Genomic DNA, 20,996 nt, shown 5'->3' with positions numbered 1-20,996 from the left:
CGTCAGTTGATTAACGTAAATCGATAACGGTTGGCTGACTAGAGTTTGACGTTATTGTCGTGAGACGGCGGTGATCAACTGACCCCTTTCGGTCACACCTATAGGAACGAACCCCAATAGACAACTAATTAATTGTATGAGATATAATTTGTTTAGTCCCTTGATTTATAGACTAAAAGGTTAGTCGATTATTTTAGAGAGATTTCGAGTTGCGAACTCGAGGCACGACAATTATTATTTAATTATGCGATAATTGAATAATAAATTTTGGGAGACAGGTTTTAGTTAATTAATTGTTAATTCACTAAAATTGTACTAATTGATTAATGTGATTAATATTAGTATGTAAATAATATGTGTAGCGGTACACGTATATTTACGTAGTGATTTGGACGAAATTAATTGGAAGCATTTAAACATGAAACGATGTTTAAATAAAATTTACACGTATTTGTGCGACAAATATAAGAACCAAAATGGACCCGTAAATGGGACATTGGACCGTGTAAATGGAGTATAGTAGATGATTATAATTATAATCATTACACATTACTTGTTATTCTTCCATAATATTGTCATATGATCATGTGCATGTGATAAAGATTGGACAAATATTATAACAAGTTGACTCCCTCACTCCACCTCACTCCACCCGTCACTTTCCCCTTATACACTCCAAATTGTTGTTCATTTTTACACACTTCACTTGTACATTTTGCATGTGAACAACAATTTGTCTATCTTCTCTCTAAAATAATAAACATCCTTTACTAAGTTGTTAGTAAACTAAAATGAATAATTACTAAGAGTGTTAGTAATATTTACATATTATCAAGGGAATAATTCTAACTAGTTACTAGTAAATACTTGTCAGATTAATTGGGTTGAGTTCTTGGGTGCACATTGTTAGGAGATCTTCTCTTTGAATATTTGTTAGGAGGATCATCCTTTTGTTATAAGCTCAAGAACAATCAAGGTAGGAGATCTTGATTGTGCCCATACAACCATAAAAATCTATGTAAGAAAATTATTTTTCCTTAACTTTCATTTTTATGCTTTTATATTTGCATGCATGTTACATAGATCACCAAAATGATAAATTATGAGATAATTTAATTTTTATTAGAGAGTCTAATATGGATCTATGAACTTTCAAGTGGTATCAGAGCTTAGGTTTGTAATTTGCATGTTGATTTTAAGCATATTAATAAATTATGAGATAATTTATAAAAACTCAAAAGAATTGTGGTAAAGTTTGGTGATTTATGAAGTTATTTTGCAATTTTTAATGATTTTTGGTAGAAAACCGAGTCAAAATGCCGTATTTTAGTTATAAATTGACTAAAAATAGTTAAAGGATGATTCGGGCCATGGAATTTTTATGGTGTTTCATGTATGTTTTCTACTGATTGTATGCAAAAGTTTGAAGATTGGTTTGAATTTTTTGCATGTTTATTGATTTTATGAGATAAAAGTCGATAAAAGTGAAATAAATTAATCATAATTTCGAAATAATTGATTCTGCCCTTGATAAATTTATGTACATTTGAAAATGTTATTTAAAAGATAAAAGTCAAAATTAAAATTTGATTTCACCTTTTTTTATGTTTATTGGTTTAGTGGTTAAAAACCGATAAATATCGATTTTTTTCTTCATAAATTTTATCCGGATTTTTGGGGCAATTTTTCTGATATTTTGGTGTTCTTGGAAGTGTTCCAGAATACTCAAAATTTTTGTTTCAATTTTTGGGTAATTTTTCAATTATTTTGAATTTTTACTTAAAAATTATGATTTTACCGATTAAATTAGCAAAATATCATCAAATCAAACTAATTATTCATCATAAAATTAGTGAGGACTAATTTTGAGGTCCAAAACAGTTTGGATAATTAGTTTGGACTTAAATGAGATTTAAGAGTTGATTATTGATTTTTACATGTTAAAAATCGATTAAATCCACAAACACCGAGATGGATACCAACGATTGATAGATATGGCGATTTTGGCATCATTTTACAGCATTTTAAGCATATTTATTTAAGTTGAATGAATGATTATCATTTATTTAAAGTATTTATCTTGTTGTACCTAGTATGGCCTAGTTTAATTTTAATCGTTATTACCCGAAATGAATGGGAATCGCGATATGTTTGTAATTAAATACGATCTCGTATTGTCGGTTTGTAATTAATTAATAGTTTTATTTATTTTATTAATTAATGTATAATAGGAATAGCTATGTAATTCAATTGTAATAGTTATTCTTACCGTCGTTTCCAAAAGACGGATTACATCGAGACGGAGTCTATTTTTGGAAGGTGTTCCAAATCCCACAAGGAGAACCACTTTTGGAATGAAGAGTCAAGGGACCAAGGAATTGGTTTCCGATATGTAATAGACTAGTTTTTATTAACTAGGTGGCCATACTAGGATTTATTCATATGCTTACTTGTTTGCTTGTTTTTATTTTTCGCGCATGCCAAAATCGCCAATCACATGCATTTTATTTTCGCGGTTGTCAATTCACGTCATTTACATTCACCGAATTAGTTCACTTATAGGGAATTTATGACTAAATTGACAAGATCTCTCACATAACTAAAATTGAGATTAGCCTTACCAATTAGTAACACCTATGAATCTCTTGTTCATTAGAGCCACGCTCGCCCAAGCGGGGTGTTCTCTTTTTACCTTGGGTAAGTAGGGTGGCAAACGGTTATCACAAGCCAAAATTGGTTGGACTCAACGGGATATAAGACGGTCTTATGTTCCGGGGCTAGTAGATGGATTTAAGGAAATTCGTCGACCAAGAGTTCTAGAGGTAGAATTAGTCAACGTGACTTACCGAATTTACACAATTATGGGATGTTTCGCCCAAGCGATGCTCTTTTTTTTTTTAATATTTGGGTCTTGGAATCATTTATATAATTTAGTGGGAGATCATTATATAAATGCTAAAACTTGTTAAACATGTTTTCACAAGTATTTTTAAAAACAATGGATGTTAATATTTCCTTATTTGTTGTAGCATTTTATTTCGCAATGGCAACTTCATCAACTCTATCGACTACTTCACTAGGCAAAGATTCATGGCTAAGGTCCGTAATGGACAAATATATCTTAAAAGATGACAGTAGTAACTTTCTTGAATGGGAATCCAACATCAAAAGTACCGTGTTGTCCGACAATGTGCTCACTTACTTGACCGAAACTCCTCCCATCGAGCCCGGTCCAAGGGCTTCATCAGCGGTGCGGACCGCCTATGATGACCATGTGAGGATGTCGAATGATATCAAGAATGTGTTGATATGGTCGATGTCCCCAAAGCTCAAGTTATCATGCATTTCTTTAAATGCGTACGAGATATTCACTCGTATGATTACTATGTTTTCACAAACACCTAAAGTCCGTCAATACGATGCGGCGGCACGATTCTTTGAAGCTAAGCTTGAGAGGGGCCAAAAGGTTGGTCCCCATGTACTCAAAATGGTCGAATATGTCGACATCCTAGAGCGTCTAGGGTGTAACATTCCTAAGACTCTTGTGGTGGATCGAATCCTCCACTCACTTCCCACCAAGTTTGCCCACTTTAGGGTAAACTACAATATGAATGGCATGGATAAGAGTTATCATGAAATTCATGCACTCCTCACCCAAGCGGAGAGGGATATAGAAGCTAGTGGGAGTGACAAAGAGGATGTTTTAACCATGAAGTTAAAGAACATGTCCCTTGGAGTTAAGAAAGGAAAAGGAAAGGAAAAGTCTCAATTCAAGAAATCGTCAAAGATACATGACAAGGGAAAGGGGAAGGCCGTTGAGAATGGCAATCCCAAGGCAAAAAGTGTCAAACTCTCCGAGGCCGAATGTTTCCATTGTAATGGGAAGGGGCATTATAGGAGGAGTTGTCCCAAATACTTGGAGGATCTTAACGAAGAGCGTGTGACGCCTATTGGTATGATTTCCTCTCTCTATGTGATAGACGTTAATTATGCTTGCACTTTCACTTGGGTACTTGATACCAGATGTGGCTCTCACCTTTGTAATCATTTGCAGGGTTTAAGGGACGTGCGAGCACTAACAAAAGGTGATGTGGATCTCCGCATGGGCAATGGAGCTAGAGTAGCGGCCGTTTCCATGGGGACCTATGTGCTCACTTTAGCTAGTGGTCTAGATTTGTATTTAAATAAGTGTTATTTTGTACCAACTTTAACTAAGAATATCATCTCCATTTCCGCGTTAGACGCGGAAGGCTTTTATTTTATGATTAAGGACAATAGTTGTACTTTTTCATTAAATGATGTGGTTTATGGCAAGGTCATTTCAATTGGAGGCATTTATGTTTTAAATGACGTTTATCATGTAGAAACTAAAAAGCTCAAAAAGGGTGATCCAAACGAATCCTACCTTTGGCATTGTCGTTTAGGCCACATAAACGAAAGACGTATTAAGAGACTTGCTTCATCAAAAGTGCTCAAACCATTTGGTTTCGAATCTTATGGTACATGCGAGCCTTGCCTTTTAGGCAAGATGACTCCTACACCTTTTGCGGGAAAAAGGACACGAGCTAGTGAGGTTTTGGCTCTCATACATACGAATGTGTGTGGACCATTAACCATCACCGTTAGAGGAGGCTTTCACTACTTCATTACTTTCACTGATGACTTAAGTAGATACAGGTATGTCTACTTAATGAAGAACAAGAGTGAAGCTTTTGACAAGTTCAAAGAGTTTCAAAATGAAGTAGAGAACCAATTGGATAAAAAGATTAAGACCCTACGATCCGATCGTGGTGCTGAATATCTAAATTATGAATTTGATTCACACCTAAAAGATTGTGGTACACCACAATTAAATGGTGTGGCCGAAAGGAGAAACCGAACTTTACTAGATATGGTTCGGTCTATGATGAGTCTAACTGAGCTTCCTAGTTCATTTTGGGGTTTTGCCCTCTTATCTGCAATATTTTCACTAAATCGAAGCCCGACTAAAGCGGCCGATAAGACTCCATATGAGATATGGACAGGGAAAGTCCCTCATTTGTCATTCATGCGTATTTGGGGTTGCGAAGCGTACATCAAGATCAAGTCTGATAATAAGCTTGCACCCAGATCTGACAAATGTCTTTTTGTAGGATATCCAAGGGAACACGTGGCTATTACTTCTACAATAAACACGAGAACAAAGTGTTTGTGGCTCGTGATGCTGTCTTCCTAGAAAAGGAGTTTATTTCTAGGAGACAGAGTGGGAGAAAATTTGAACTTGAAGAATTCGAGAGCCACAAACCGAGAATGAGGTAGAGGAGAGAGAACGTGGAGGATAGCTTTCCCTCTTCCTCTGAAACGGTAACTGTTCCTAGAAAGTCAAGTAGGATTTCTAATCCACCTGATCACTACCTTGGTAACATCGAAGAGGATGATGTTTTGTTACTTTTGGAAAGTGATGAACCCACTACCTACAAATCGGCCATGTCTAGTCCCGACTCCTCGCTTTGGCTAGAAGCCATGCAGTCCAAAATGGATTCCATGTACGAGAACCAAGTATGGGACTTGGTGGATTTACCTGAGGGAGTGAGACCCCTTCAGTGTAAATGGATATATAAAATTAAGCTCGGCGTGGATAAACATGTAGATGTTTACAAAGCTAGATTGGTGGCAAAAGGTTTCACCCAAGTTGATGGTCTACACTATGACGAAACCTTCGCTCCAGTCGCTATGCTTTGGTCCATTAGGATAATATTAGCGGTTGCCGCATTTCATGATTGTGAGATTTGGCAAATGGATGTCAAAACCACCTTCTTGAATGGGATTCTAGAAGAAGAGGTGTACATGATACAACCTGAAGGTTTTGTGGATACATCTAACCCTAAGAAGGTGTGTAAGCTCAAGAAGTCCATCTATGGTCTAAAGCAAGCATCTCGGAGTTGGAATCATCGTTTTGATCATGTTATTAAACAATACGATTTCACTAGAAGTGTGGAAGAACTGTGTTTATACATGAAGTTTAGTGGGAGTAAGGTTGTATTCCTTGTCCTATATGTGGATGACATATTGCTCATCGGAAATGATGTTCCATCGCTCACTTCCGTAAAGGAGTGGCTAGGGAAACACTTCCAGATGAAGGACTTGGGAGAGGCACAACGAATCCTGGGTATCCGGATCTATAGGGATAGGTCCAAGAGGATACTAGCATTGAGTCAAGAAGCTTATATTGACAAAGTTCTTGACCGGTTCAATATGAAAGACTCCAAGAGAGGATTTCTACCTATGGGCCAAAGGATTACTTTGAGCAAGTCACAGTCTCCCTCCACTCCTAAGGAGATTGAACACATGAAGACCGTCCCTTATGCTTCCGCTGTTGGGTCTATCATGTATGCTATGATTTGCACTCGTCCCGACGTTGTGTGTGCTTTGAGCATGACAAGTCGTTATCAAGACAAGCCTGGTGAGAGTCACTGGATAGCCGTAAAGAACATCCTTAAGTACTTGAGAAGGGCTAAGGATTCGTTCTTAGTGTTTGGAGGAGAAACTGAGTTGCGTATAAGAGGTTACACAGACGCAAGTTTCCAAACCGATCGGGATGAGATGAAATCCCAATCCGGCTATGTGTTTATGTTAAACGAAGGAGCTGTTTGCTGGAAGAGCTTCAAGCAAAGCGTTACCGCGGATTCTACAACATAGGCTGAGTACCTTGCAGCGTCTGAGGCTGCGAAGGAAGCTGTTTGGATTAGGAAATTCATGGAGGGACTAGGAGTAGTCCATTCCGCCGAAGATCCTATCACTCTATATTGTGATAACGTGGAGCTATTTTTCAAGCCAAAGAGCCGAAGTCTAGTAACAAATCTAGACACATTGAAAGGAAATACCATGTAGTTAGAGATTATGTAGAAAGGAAGGAAATTGACATTTGTAAGGTTGGGACAGATGATAATATTGCTGATCCTTTAACCAAGCCTTTATCAAAGGCTAAGCATGATGGTCATGTCGTCGCAATGGGATTGAGACGAGTACCAGATTTTCTTTAGATTATGGATATGTAATAATTGGATAGTGTATCTCTTATTATATATATGATAATCACAATCATTGTTTTCGTATTCATTCTTTTATGAATCTTTTATTTAGTATGACTAAATTTTTAAATACCTTGTTTATCTGAATAAGTTGTGGAGACAATGTTGAACAATATTCAAGTGAATAAGATGAATATTGTATTTTGTCCCTAGTCACTTAATGAGGTGACGTCTCGGAGTGACTAGATTGTAAGTCGATTGATGGTTGTTCAACACCATAAGGTCATACGTGATGACTAGTCGATTACATAGGCAGAGTGTGTGATACTTTGCCGGACAGTGACCATTTAGAGAGTCCCTAAGTTCTATTATAGACGCCTGATCGTGGCAGGGATCTCTAAGATGTTCCTATGAGTCGATTCTTTTGACTGGAGACTATTATCCAAGTCAATGTAGTTTCTGAGTGACTTTGGTTTTTGTCCTAGGTCGTGCCGTAAAAGGAGGCCAAAAGGACATCTTATGAGTTATGATGAGCTGTATTGGGCAAAGATAGATAGGGCATACAGGAATTGTCCACCCACGTTGGGTAAACTATATCTCAAGGCCACTCGAGGAGTTAATGACTACAAATGCGTGGCCACGCTCGGATGTAATCTGTGAGAGATTTTTCTGGTCAGGTAGTCACACTCTCGATCGAGAAAACCACTCGCGATATGTTCATTTGAAAGTGCGACCTGAAAGACACCTTGCATTGAGTGGGAGATTAAAACGGACAAGAGAATTGGTAGCGCACACCTTGTGTCGGACAAGTGGGAGATTGTTGGAGTTAGTGTCCTCCACAATATTTCGTTAACATAATAAATCTCATTAAAGGAATATCATCAGATATTTAATTATTTGATCCTCGTCAGTTGATTAACGTAAATCGATAACGGTTGGCTGACTAGAGTTTGATGTTATTGTCGTGAGACGGCGGTGATCAACTGACCCATTTCGGTCACACCTATAGGAACGAACCCCAATAGACAACTAATTAATTGTATGAGATACAATTTGTTTAGTCCCTTGATTTATAGACTAAAAGGTTAGTCGATTATTTTAGAGAGATTTTGAGTTGCGAACTCGAGGCACGGCAGTTATTATTTGATTATGCGATAATTGAATAATAAATTTTGGGAGACGGGTTTTAGTTAATTAATTGTTAATTCACTAAAATTGTACTAATTGATTAATGTGATTAATATTAGTACGTAAATAATATGTGTAGCGGTACACGTATATTTACGGAGTGATTTGGACGAAATTAATTGGAAGCATTTAAACATGAAACGATGTTTAAATAAAATTTACACATATTTGTGCGACAAATATAAGAACCAAAATGGACCCGTAAATGGGACATTGGACCGTGTAAATGGAGTGTAGTGGATGATTATAATTATAATCATTACACATTACTTGTTATTCTTCCATAATATTGTCATATGATCATGTGCATGCGATAAAGATTGGACAAATATTATAACAAGTTGACTCCCTCACTCCACCTCACTCCACCCGCCACTTTCCCCTTATACACTCCAAATTGTTGTTCATTTTTACACACTTCACTTGTACATTTTGCATGTGAACAACAATTTGTCTATCTTCTCTCTAAAATAATAAACATCCTTTACTAAGTTGTTAGTAAACTAAAATGAATAATTACTAAGAGTGTTAGTAATATTTACATATTATCAAGAGAATAATTCTAACTAGTTACTAGTAAATATTTGTTAGATTAATTGGGTTGAGTTCTTGGGTGCACATTGTTAGGAGATCTTCTCTTTGAAAATTTTTTAGGAGGATCATCCTCTTGTTATAAGCTCAAGAACAATCAAGGTAGGAGATCTTGATTGTGTCCATGCTACCATAAAAATCTATGTAAGGAAATTGTTTTTCCTTAACTTTCATTTTTATGCTTTTATATTTGCATGCATGTTACATAGATCACCAAAATGATAAATTATGAGATAATTTAATTTTTATTAGAGAGTCTAATATGGATCTATGATCTTTCACTAATTTCTCTTAAAAATAATGTTTTATTTAATCATATATAGTTATAGTAACTCTTAAGTCTTAGTGTTCTTATTTAGAGATCGTTTCAAGGGGTAATAAGGTTGATTATGATAGTTGGGTGAGGTTAGTTGTGTGGTAAGGGTTTAATATTAATTTCAAGAGAAAATTTGCTGGGTTCCTTAAATTGATGATAACATGCCCATTTGATTTGTGTTATCTTACTTTACCTTTTCAGGATTAATAATCAAATCAAGCTTGGATTAAGAAGTGTTGAGTTGTTGATCATCCCTTTGTATTGAGTCTTAAGTGTCATCTAATGTACAAGTGAGAAAGTTAAGTATCTTAGAGTAATAGAAACAGTTAAGACGACTGTTACTTTCACAAGTAACAGCTGCCTGGACTGTTGCCACAATTCGTAACACTTGAATTCTTTTTTATCTTTCAAAAGCCATTTACGTGTCTCACATTTTGAAAGATAACTTTCAGATTTTTACAAGGATTTGGCTCTCTAAGAAAAGTGGTTTGAATAATTATCATTTTCAAAATGTTTCCTCTTTGTGCAAATTTGACCCTTTGGTCTTTCATAAAACAAGAAATGATTTTTGCCATATTTGTGTAAACTTGTCATCACGTGACTTGTCTTTTCTGAATTTGCATAAGCTTTTAAGGATATCTTTCAAACACTCTTTCTCTATTCTTGCCTTTGCAAAAGAGCCTTCTTTGGTGCAAGTTTTGGGTGGTTGCAAATGCCCTTCACATGTGTGGTCTTTGACCCTTCAAAACCCTAGCAACCCCTTCACTCACCTTCTCTATATACACTACTACAGATACCGCCTGTTTACGACGCTTTTTTGATCGATTTTCGACGCTTTTTGGTGTCAGAAAATATATTCTCGACGCTTCTAAAAGCGTGGTATTTTGGGCCGTCAGGAATTCCTGACGCTTTTTTGTGTCGGTATTCTCGACACTGTTTGGTGTCGAAGGTTGCTCCTCGACGCTAATATCCGTCAATATTTTCCGACGCTTTCTGATGTCGTATTCATATTTTGCAGCACTGAACACTGTCATTGATAATTTTAGGCGGGGAATACACTTTAAAGAAAATTTTATTCACATTTAAATATGTAAATATATTACATAATTACACAATTTTTACTCATATGTACCAAATTTTTATTTTTACCAATAAATCAAAGAACTGATTACAAGTATCTCTTATTTTTGTACAAAGTAACTGGGAAAATCTCGTATATACAATATATACATTGTACAGTATTTAGAGGAAAAACTCCTTAAAAAACGAACTAAAATCAAGAATTGAAATATTTCCATAAAACATGAAGTGGAATATAACTCCAACTACAACGGAAATACATGTTGTCGATAAATCTAGAATATATGTCCTTTCTCTTCAACTTTAATCAAGCCTCCAATGCATCTCGAGTTCCTGCGAGATCATCAAATAATCCTGGCATTAGGATTATACCATAGTCACTCAACAAAGCAAAATGGTTCGGGTACCTAGACTAGGCGAGGCAAGGAGGCGGACATGTGCATCTTTTTCAGATTGGCAGGCTAAACAAAGTAGACGAGTATATAAGAGAGCCCAACAAAATTTTACTAGTCGGCACCAACTCAATCAAGCATTAAAAAAATAAGTTGAAAGACTTAAACTCGTCTGTCGGGTAAGATTTTAATGTAACACCATCTTAAACAAAAGATATCTTAATATTAAGAACAAGAGACCCATATCTTTTCCGAGGATTTATTCATTTAATTTGAATATAGGGAACTTACATCTTTCGTAGGATGCTATTAGGACAATGAGATGCTAACTTGAAAGTTACTTCATTGGTAGAAGGCTATTTGGACAATGAGCATCTAACATGGCTCCGGTTAACTTTTACCAAATACATATCCTGTAAACAAGTGTAAACCTTAGACATTAAAGGTAACCTTGGCACATTCTTTACAAGCACACTTTAGAGAGATGTGTTATGATGACTACCAACAATCGCATAACATCTGAAATCTGAACACAAGTACACCACCATCCATCGAAGCCTGGTCTTTTCCTTCACTAAGTCCAAATGCACGAAAGTACAGCAAGTGAATGACGTCTAATAAACTATTAGCATTTCCATAGCTAAAATTTATGATCTTCAGACAGTTTTTCATAATTGAATTAATAGTCACAGAAATGGTGCTAAGATGATTTATAAATCATTGGTAATGCATTCACTTATATTATTCTCTATTGCTAAGAATTCATAGGTGCAACTAGTTTTCCTGTAACACGTTAAACAAGAAACAATAAGAGCAAGGGCTGGCAGGAAGCTGTACTAACCGTATAAAAATCTCTCCACTTGAAACCTTCCAATAGGGAGTACATTCTTAACAAATGATCGCGACGGAGGGAGTACAATGTTAACAAAACTGATGAAATAATAAATCAATGTACCAGTCAAGAAATCAATATTTATGGCTATCAAAGGAGACGGCAAAAAAAGAGGCAGATATATTGATTTGTACCTACTTGTTATTCCAACTAACAAATAATTAGAACATTTATTGGCACTTCCAGCTATATCCTAACCTGCAATAACAAACCTGCAATAACAGGTTTCAGGCACTGAATTCAAAAGCAGGAAATCAAACGAGAGCTGAAGTCACCATTTTTGATAAATAAAGAAAAGAAGAGAAAAGAATAAGAACGAGCTCAATTGACTGGGCTGAGACATATTATTGACAACAAAAGTGTATTCATAATTGCATCGACATAAATGTTGTGGAAATAAACACCTCAAAACAATTGTATACAAAATATGATGATAGAAGAACATTCGTGTGTCTAATAATATGTGTATACAAATTTTGATGATAGAACATAAAACCATCACTTGTACGGCTGTACCTTTCATTTAAAGATGCTACATTCACTTCCACATTCTTACAAAACTATATGTATGCGACCTTTACAAAGAATCTGCTCCAAACATGAAAATAGAAAGGCAAGTCATTAATAATGGCTAAAATGGAAGTATATAGATTCACGACAAACTAACAAGTTAAACGGGTTATACAACATCTCAAACTTTCACAAATCATCAAACACAGGAAAATTAAATTGAACGCTTTTAAAATAGAAGTCGATGAGGCGTATTTTATAGAATTATTCAGAACTTGGTACTAAGAGTCTAAGACGCAACGAAAATTCAGTTGAGAGGCAAGTAATGAATCAAACATTAGCACTTAGTGTTTAATAAACGGTGAGAGTATAAATTTAAGATGTCTTACTCACATTTATGCTCATTCATCAAGATTGGATGAACAAGTTACACCTGGGAACGTAAACAAGTCCATACAACACTCAAGTCTAACAAATTTAAGAATAAGAGTAGAAATTTAAATATGCTTGATAAAGATAACATTAAAATAATTTTCTCTAACTAGTTCCACAACTTTTTCTAATCGTTTTTCTCACATCTCTTTGGTAACAATTTCATGTTGCTTTGATCAACATCAAATCCGATTGTATATAATAACTTATCACATTGTCATTTAATTTAGTGGCAGTACATGTTACTACCACAACAAGCTAGTATTTGTTTTAAATTTCATTTTTTTTTTTGACGAAAAGGTTTATGCATTACCAAGTTGAAATTCTTGGGCCTGCCACTGTTAGTAGGACAGACAGTCATCTGAAAAATTCTTTTTCATTCCTCATAGTTTATTAATACTCCCTCCATCCTAATTATTTGTTTGCCTTTGATTAAATTACCCCTCACAAATAATAACAAAGGCAAACAAATGATTCGAATGAAGGGAGTAATAACAGTTTAAAGGGCATGCCACTATTACCAAGTCCTTATGTTTACATCTATCTTGAAACAAAATACAAAACCTCATAAATACCAGGAGTTATAACAATAGGCTAATACATTCTTGCAAGAAAGTGTTAACTTTTCTCAAAAAAAGTATTGGTAGATTAAACAAAAATGAAGAGATCTGATAGAGTCAATTAGGGTTCCGAATCGCGAAAAAAAAAAAAAAAAAAAAAAAAAAAAAAAACAGATCTGATAGAATATATTACGAATGAAAAGTTCTCCATTTCAAAAAAAACATGATAAAGTAAACTACTACATGATTGTGGATTAAAATCACATGTTCATAGTAACAATTAAACATAGGACAAATATAAGTTCAGTTGAGACAAAAAAAAAAAAAGTCCAAATAATGAACCAAAATTATCGAATAAGAAGTAACAAAGCAAATTAAACCCTAATGGAGAAGATTTATTAAGAATATGAAGGGTGAGAGGACATACCTTACAAATTGCAATTGGGATTGAGATGTTGATTTGAGTATTGTGGGTGAGAGAGAGGGAGACAGAGAGAGAGGCGGTTGTTGATGGAGGAAAATTGCAGTGGGAAGTGAACGAGACTTGGAGACGTGTGAGAGAAAAAAAAAAGGAAAAGTGGTATTCGATATTATTTTATTAATTTCTTATTATATTTGAGGTTCACAGCTGTCAATCTACTTATCCCGCATAATTTACCCTTCGACACTTGCTAAAGCGTCGAGGATGAAGTGTCGAGATGTAGCGCTATAAGACGTGCCTCTCCTTCATAAAATCCCAAGACTTTTCTGAAATAATTTTCCAACTTTGCAAATTGTTTTTAAAGCTTAAAAATCGTGAGTCTTTGCAAAATCCTTTAAAAGTCTTCAAGTTGTTACAGTCGTGGCTACTGTTACTTTAGAATACTAAACTCTCTTGCTTAAGAATTGTTGATCTTGTAAAAGTTGTCCATCTCTATTCTTTGCTAAGAATATGTTAGTGGAAACTTGATCTTATAACATTCTAAGTGTGTTAGTAGAGTTTAGGACGGAGTAGTCTTTAACTCTTGGCAACCGGAGTAGGTTGCGAGTTAGCTTGTCATAAGAACGGAGTAGTTCTTGTACTAGCTTTACAACCGGAGTAGGTTGGTGTCTTTTATTGTAAGGGTCTTTTAGTTGTCGGAGTAGATCACTAAAAGAAAGCAATAAAAAGGTAGATTGGACGTAGGCACTTGAGTTTCTTGCCGAACCAATTCAAAAATCTCGTGTTCAATTGTTTTACTTTATTTCCACGCTCTTTTATTATTGTTTGTCGTGCTTTGCTTAAACCTTCAAGTAACATTCATCATATTGTCACATTTGGTCTGCAGATCCGTTTTCCACAAACCGAGACAAATAGCTACGATCGAAACGATTGTTACTTTCATACTTCAAGAAACATTCATCGTGATACTTGTTTAGTCTTTCAATATTATTCAAAGTATCTTCTCATCTCTTTTGTCCTCGTAACTCACTTTAATTCAATAAAGTTGAAGTTATAAATTTTTAAATAGTACCTAATTCACCCCCTCCCCCTCTTAGGTACTTGAATCCATAAACTCAACAATTGGTATCAGAGCCTCGTGCTCTTGATCAAGGCTAATCGCCTTAGTGTTTGATTCGTGGGTAATGGATTCCGAGAAGCACTCCAAGATCCCGGTCTTTACCTTCAATTTTGGATGGTGGAAACTCAAAATGGAACATTACATCAAAAGTATTGATTATCAATGTTGGAACATCATCCAAAATGGACCTCTTGCCATTGAGGACACCGATATTCTAAACGGTTTCACCAAGACAAAAGAGGAAAGAAATTACAATGAAAACGACTTCAAGCTTGCCGAAAAGAATTCCAAAGCAATGTCGATTCTTCAACGTTGTGTTGGTGAGGGGGAAGTTAGTCGAATCTCCGGATGTCCTACGGCAAAATCTATTTGGGATTCCCTTGTACTTGCCTATGAAGGGACGTCCCAAGTAAGAAAACACCGTATTGATCTTCTCATGCAACAATATGAGATGTTTAGAATGTCAAAAGAGGAGTCCTTAAATAGTTTCTCTTCACGTTTTTCTTGTATTATTAATGAGCTTAAAAGTCTAGGAAGGAATTTCGAGTCCGAGGACATCATTCGAAAAATCCTTCGTAGTCTAACCCCTAAATGGCAACCTAAAGTCACCGCCATAGAGGAAGCTAAAGACTTGTCAACCCTATCTCTTCATGAACTAATGGGATCACTAATGGCTCACGAGCTTAACCTCGATAAGCATTCTAGTGAGTCATCAAAGGGAAAGAGTCTCGCCCTCACATCCTCTCCAAGTGATGGAGAAGATGAGGAGGAAGACGAGTTTGCTATGTTCACAAGGAATCTAGCCGGGTTGGTCAATGGACAAGGAAACAAAAGGTTCACTAATAATTACTCAAAAAAACGCTTTCCTAAGAAACGACCTAACTCCACCGTGGGATGCTTTAAATGTGGTGATAAAACTCACCAAATTAAAGAATGTCCCAAGTGGGAAGAAATCAAATCAAAGGAAAGAAGAGAAAAGGTTAAAAAGGTCTATAAACATAGAGTGATGAGTGCTATTTGGGGAATGTCCGACTCCGAGGAAGATGAGGAACTTGAGGCTAAAATGTGTCTTGCAAATCATGGTAAAGAAAAAGTCTCAAAAATCTCAAAACTTGAACACTTAAGATGCCTCATGGCTAACCCCGACGATTCCGACTCCGATTCCGACAACGAGGTAAATCATCTAAAGGCCAAGGCTAGAACTTACTCCAAAGAGAAAGTATGTAAGCTTCTTGACCAACTTTTTGATAAGTGTCGGTTTCAAAATGATAAGCTCGAGGTAATGCAAAATGAGATTGAGGAAATTGCTCAAGAGAACTTTAATCTGAAAAATGAACTGAAAGCAACAGACAACACATCACACCTCTAAGGCATATGATGAAGTTAAAAGAGTCAACAAGTTAAACAAACATTTGACTAAAGAACTAGAGCGTCTTAGGTTGACACCCACGGACGTCTCTGACCTTGAAAATGTCAACACTACCTTGGTGATGCAAGTTTCCTCACTAACCAAGGAACGTGATGATCTTTTGAAGGACAAAGATGCTCTTGAGAATGAGATCTATGACCTTGTAGTTGAAGTTGTAGACTTAAGAGAAACAGTGTCTAAGACTGTTGCTTCTGACAAGGATTTAGACAAGTCTAAAGAAAAGATTGAATGTTTGGAAAATGAAAACACGTGTCTTAAGGGTGAGGTTGTTTGTCTCAAGAATGAAATAGAAGTCCTCCATGATAGGCTTACTTTCTTTCAAAAAGGTATGCCCGAATGTAGCATTTCTAGGCCTTCTCTTCATCATAGATCCGATGAAATCGTTGATCTAAACCAAAGACTTGACGAGATCACATCTAAATATGAAGAGTCCAAAGAAAGAATCATATATCTCATGTCTAAACTCAATAACCACACCCATGACTTCATTATTGAGAAAAGATTGTCCATAGAAAGTGTTAACAATGATGAACTCAAGAGAGAAAAAGAAAAGAATTTGCATCTCCTCTCACGTGTCAATGACTTGACCAATGAACTTGTTAATGCTAAGAACATCACTGAAAAATGGGAAGGAAGTCAAACCGTGTTAAACTTCCTCACGAATCAAACCGAAAATGTGATAAAGTTGCTTTGGTTTGGGCTTCAAATGGAACAAATGTCGATCGTTGCATCCAGATCCAAGCCTAAAACCGATTTTAGAGGAAGGAAATACGTGGGTCTTCCCGAATACATCATTTGCAATTATTATGGTGACAATGGTCATGTTTTCAATGGATGTACAAAACGGTTTGATGACATTGACAAGAATACCAAAACATTAAAGCAAATGAGCATTAAGAAAGACACCACAAGTTATGTTGATCACAAAAAGGGACCCAAATTCATTTGGGTTCCTAAACTCAAAAACTAATTTTGTGTAGGGCTTGGTGAGAGGCGGCCGCAATTGGTACTTGGATAGTGGATGTTCTCGTCACATGACGGGTGATAGAAGCCAATTCCTCTCACTTAAAGCATATGATGGTGGCACGGTAAGGTTTGGTGACAACAAGAAAGGTGAAGTAATTGGCATTGGAAAAGTTGGTAAGTCATCCTTACTTTGTGTCGACAATGTGCGGCTTGTCAAAGGTTTGAAACATAATCTCCTTAGCATCTCTCAACTTTGTGATAAGGGTAATTTTGTAGAATTTAGTGCTAATATGTGTCGAATATTTGATGCCACTACTAATGAACTAATACTCGAAGGAAGATGTGTCAAAGATGTTTACTTAACTAATTTGAACTCTCTATCCGGTCACACCATGTCTTGCATGAGTGTAATGAACAATGATCCTTGGTTATGGCATAAAAGGTTTGGTCATGTTAGTACAAAAACTCTTAATACCCTTAAAAGACTTGACCTAGTTGAAGGCATTCCTAATATAAAGTTTGATTTTGATAAAGTTTGTGATGAATGTGCTAGAGGCAAACATGTTAGAAGTTCCTTTAAATCCAAAAGAATTATGAGTACATCTCAACCTTTGCAACTTTTACATATCGACTTGTGTGGACCAATGAGAACTAGAAGTAGAGGTGGTAGTCGTTATGTGTGTGTCATTGTTGATGATTACTCTAGGTTCGTTTGGGCACTCTTCCTAAGCTCTAAGGATGAGACATTTGATGAGTTTCTAATTTGGTTAAGAAAGATTCAAAATAAACTTGGTTTAAAACTTGTTTCAATGAGAACCGATCATGGAACCGAATTCGAAAACTCATCATTTGGTGCTTATTGTGATGACAATGGTGTAGACCATAACTTCTCGGCTCCTAGAACACCACAACAAAATGGTGTGGTTGAAAGGATGAATAGAACCCTTGAAGGAATGGATAGAACAATGTTATTATCTAGTAAGTTGCCTAAGAACTTTTGGGCCGAAGCGGTAAATACCGCTTGCTACATTCATAATCGTGTCATGATAAGGAGTATATTGAATAAAACTTCCTATGAGTCGCTACGTGGAAGAAAACCCAACATTTCATACTTTAGATGTTTTGGAAGCAAATGTTTTGTTCATAACAATGGTAAAAACAACTTGGATAAGTTCGATCCACGTAGTGATGAAGGAGTATTTATTGGGTACTCCGATCATAGCAAGGCCTATAAAGTTTACAATAAACGAACCTTGTTAATTGAAGAAAGCATCCATGTCATTTTTGATGAATCTAGTGTGCTTGGACAGGTACAAAACATGGATGATGATGATGAGGATGATGAGTTTGAGATTGGTCTTGTTCGAAAGGACTTCGTGTTCGAGGATGGAGAAACTCCCAACGCTGAATTGCAACAGACACAGGGACTGTCACCTTCAAAGGAGATCAGCAACTAAGAGGGAACACGTAGCACCTCTGCTACTGTTTCTTCTCTGGAAGCAACAGACCCAACGACTGTTGCCTCCACCTCCAGAACTGAGGCAATCCAAAACAGTGAGGATGAAGATCCTTCCAGGCCAAAAGAAACAATCCATCACGTGGATCGATGTCTTTGTTGAGGGGGAACAAGAAACCATTGTTCCAAAGAAGTGGAAACATCAAAGCTCTCATCCACTCACTAATCTCACAAGTGATCTCAACTCGGGAATTCGAACAAGATCATCCCTCAACAATCTCGCTCATCTCAATGAGTATTGTGCCCACAATGCCTTCCTATCTCAAATTGAACCTTCAAATGTAAAGTCGCCTTGACTGATGCAGACTGGTTGCTTGCTATGCAAGAAGAGATCAATCAATTCAAAAGAAACGAGGTATGGCACTTAGTCCCTAGACCGCCTAATCGTACCGTCATTGGTACTAGGTGGGTCTTTCGCAACAAGCTTGATGACTCGGGAGAAATTGTAAGGAACAAGGCTAGACTAGTGGTGAAAGGTTATAACCAACAAGAGGGTATTGATTACGATGAAACCTATGCACCGGTAGCTAGACTTGAGGCCATACGATTGCTTATAGCTTTTGCGGCTCACAAAGGCATTAAACTCTTCCAAATGGATGTCAAAACCGCTTTCTTAAATGGATATTTGGAAGAAGATGTCTTTGTAGAGCAACCACCGGGTTTTGAGAGCAATGACTTGCCTAACCATGTTTTCAAACTAGACAAAGCTCTTTACGGTTTAAAACAAGCACCAAGGTGTTGGTATGATAGATTGTCTAAATTTCTTATTGAAAATGGTTTTAAAAGAGGCTCCGTTGACAAAACATTGTTCTTAAAGTCACAGTCAGACGAACTGTTGGTTGTACAAGTATATGTTGATGACATTATATTTGGTGCAACAAATGAACTCCTTTACTTATATTTTTCGGAACTAATGAAATCGGAGTTTGAAATGAGCATGATGGGTGAGCTAGGATTTTTCCTTGTGCTCCAAATTAAGCAATCAAAGGATGGAATCATGATCCATCAACAAAAGTATATTAAGGAAATGCTTAAGAAATTTGGGATGACTAATGTAAGCTTCATGATACACCTATGGTAGCCGGGTCCAAATTGGACAAAGATGAACTCGGTAAGAATGTTAGTGATAAGGTGTATAGAGGTATGATAGACTCACTTCTCTACTTGACCGCAAGCCGTCCAGACATTCTCTTTAGTGTTTGTTTATGTGTTAGGTTCCAAGCAAATCCGAAAGAATCACATTTCAAAGCCGTTAAACGAATTCTTTGGTATTTGATTGGAACACAAAATCTTTACTTATGGTACCCCTTACATTGTCCTTTTGATCTCATAGGATTTTCGGATGCGGACTATGCGGGGTGCACGGTGGATAGAAAGAGTACCTCCAGAATTGCAACGTTCTTGGGTCCTTGCTTGACTTCTTGGGGCTCAAAGAAACAAAACACGGTAGCTCTTTCTACGGCCGAAAGTGAGTACGTTAGTGCGGCACATTGTTGTTCTCAACTCCTTTGGGTAAAACAACAACTCTTGGATTTTGGTATTATTTTTGACTCCATTCCCTTAATGTGTGATAATACGAGTGCAATAAATATTTCCAAAAATCCTATTCAACACTCTAAAACCAAACATATTGATATTCGTCACCACTTCATTCGTGATCATGTGGAAAAAGGACATATTAAACTTATCTTTTGCAAAACCGAAAATCAAATTGCCGATATTTTCACTAAGCCACTTGCAAGAGAACATTTTGAGAAATTTAGACCAGAAATTGGGTTAATTAATTGCTTGTGATTTTTAGTGTGAGTTTTACAAATTTCCTTAATTGATTAAATTAAAATTGGATATATGTTATTAAGTATTCTAAGTGCATTGACATCATCTTTAGACCAAAAATTGACACCGTATTCGTGAGTCGGTAATCACTCAACCTCATATCTAAATTTACGTTTATTGTATGCTACCTTGCGTTTTTATTTCGAGTGATTAAATGTGTTTAGTTGGGCCAACTACCTCACCTCCCACATTTATTATTTGGGCCATTTTCTTCGAACAACCCACCTAACTCCCCCCGTCCACTTATCTTTTCATCTCCCAAATCCACAAACTCCCTCAAATCTCACCTACCTCTTAATCCACCATGGTCAAGACCTCTTTCAATACCCATATACCCGTCAAACCAGTAAACATGACATCCCCACCTGTCACATCTAACCCACCGACAACAACAACTCAAACCATGCCCTCACAAAAAATCTCCCACGCCTTTCCTCCACAAACCTCAACCTCGATTCCATCTCCATCACCTCAACCAAACCCAAGATCTGACCTAACTCTCTTCCAAATCCTCCTTCCACTGCTCCACCACCATCCGACGACATCCCCATCTCAGCTATGGTTGGGCGTCGTACTCGAGGCGGTCGAAAGAAGGGTACCTCTGTCGCTGGCTCCTCATCCGAGACTGTCACTGGACCGGTCATGGTAAATGTCGAGGATATTGAAGAAACTGTGTTTGATTTGAATGAAAATCCAACCAAGTCCGCCGAGTCTGACCCGATTCCGGCGAAGAAAAA

General features: G+C 36.6%; 1 long non-coding RNA gene across 1 annotated transcript; it reads right to left on the bottom strand.

Moving 5' to 3' along the window:
* Positions 1-10,289: 10,289 nt before the first annotated feature.
* Positions 10,290-13,557, bottom strand: LOC141626815 (uncharacterized). The gene is made up of 7 exons (XR_012536406.1): positions 13,399-13,557; positions 11,986-12,057; positions 11,608-11,681; positions 11,419-11,507; positions 11,080-11,151; positions 10,869-10,990; positions 10,290-10,518 (listed from the first exon to the last, which is right to left on the bottom strand). It is a non-coding gene; the product is annotated as an uncharacterized LOC141626815 (long non-coding RNA).
* Positions 13,558-20,996: the final 7,439 nt, after the last annotated feature.

This window comes from Silene latifolia, chromosome Y (genome assembly GCF_048544455.1).
Source record: "Silene latifolia isolate original U9 population chromosome Y, ASM4854445v1, whole genome shotgun sequence".
NCBI classification, from domain to species: Eukaryota; Viridiplantae; Streptophyta; class Magnoliopsida; order Caryophyllales; family Caryophyllaceae; genus Silene; species Silene latifolia.
This window is presented reverse-complemented; position numbering and strand designations above follow the sequence as displayed.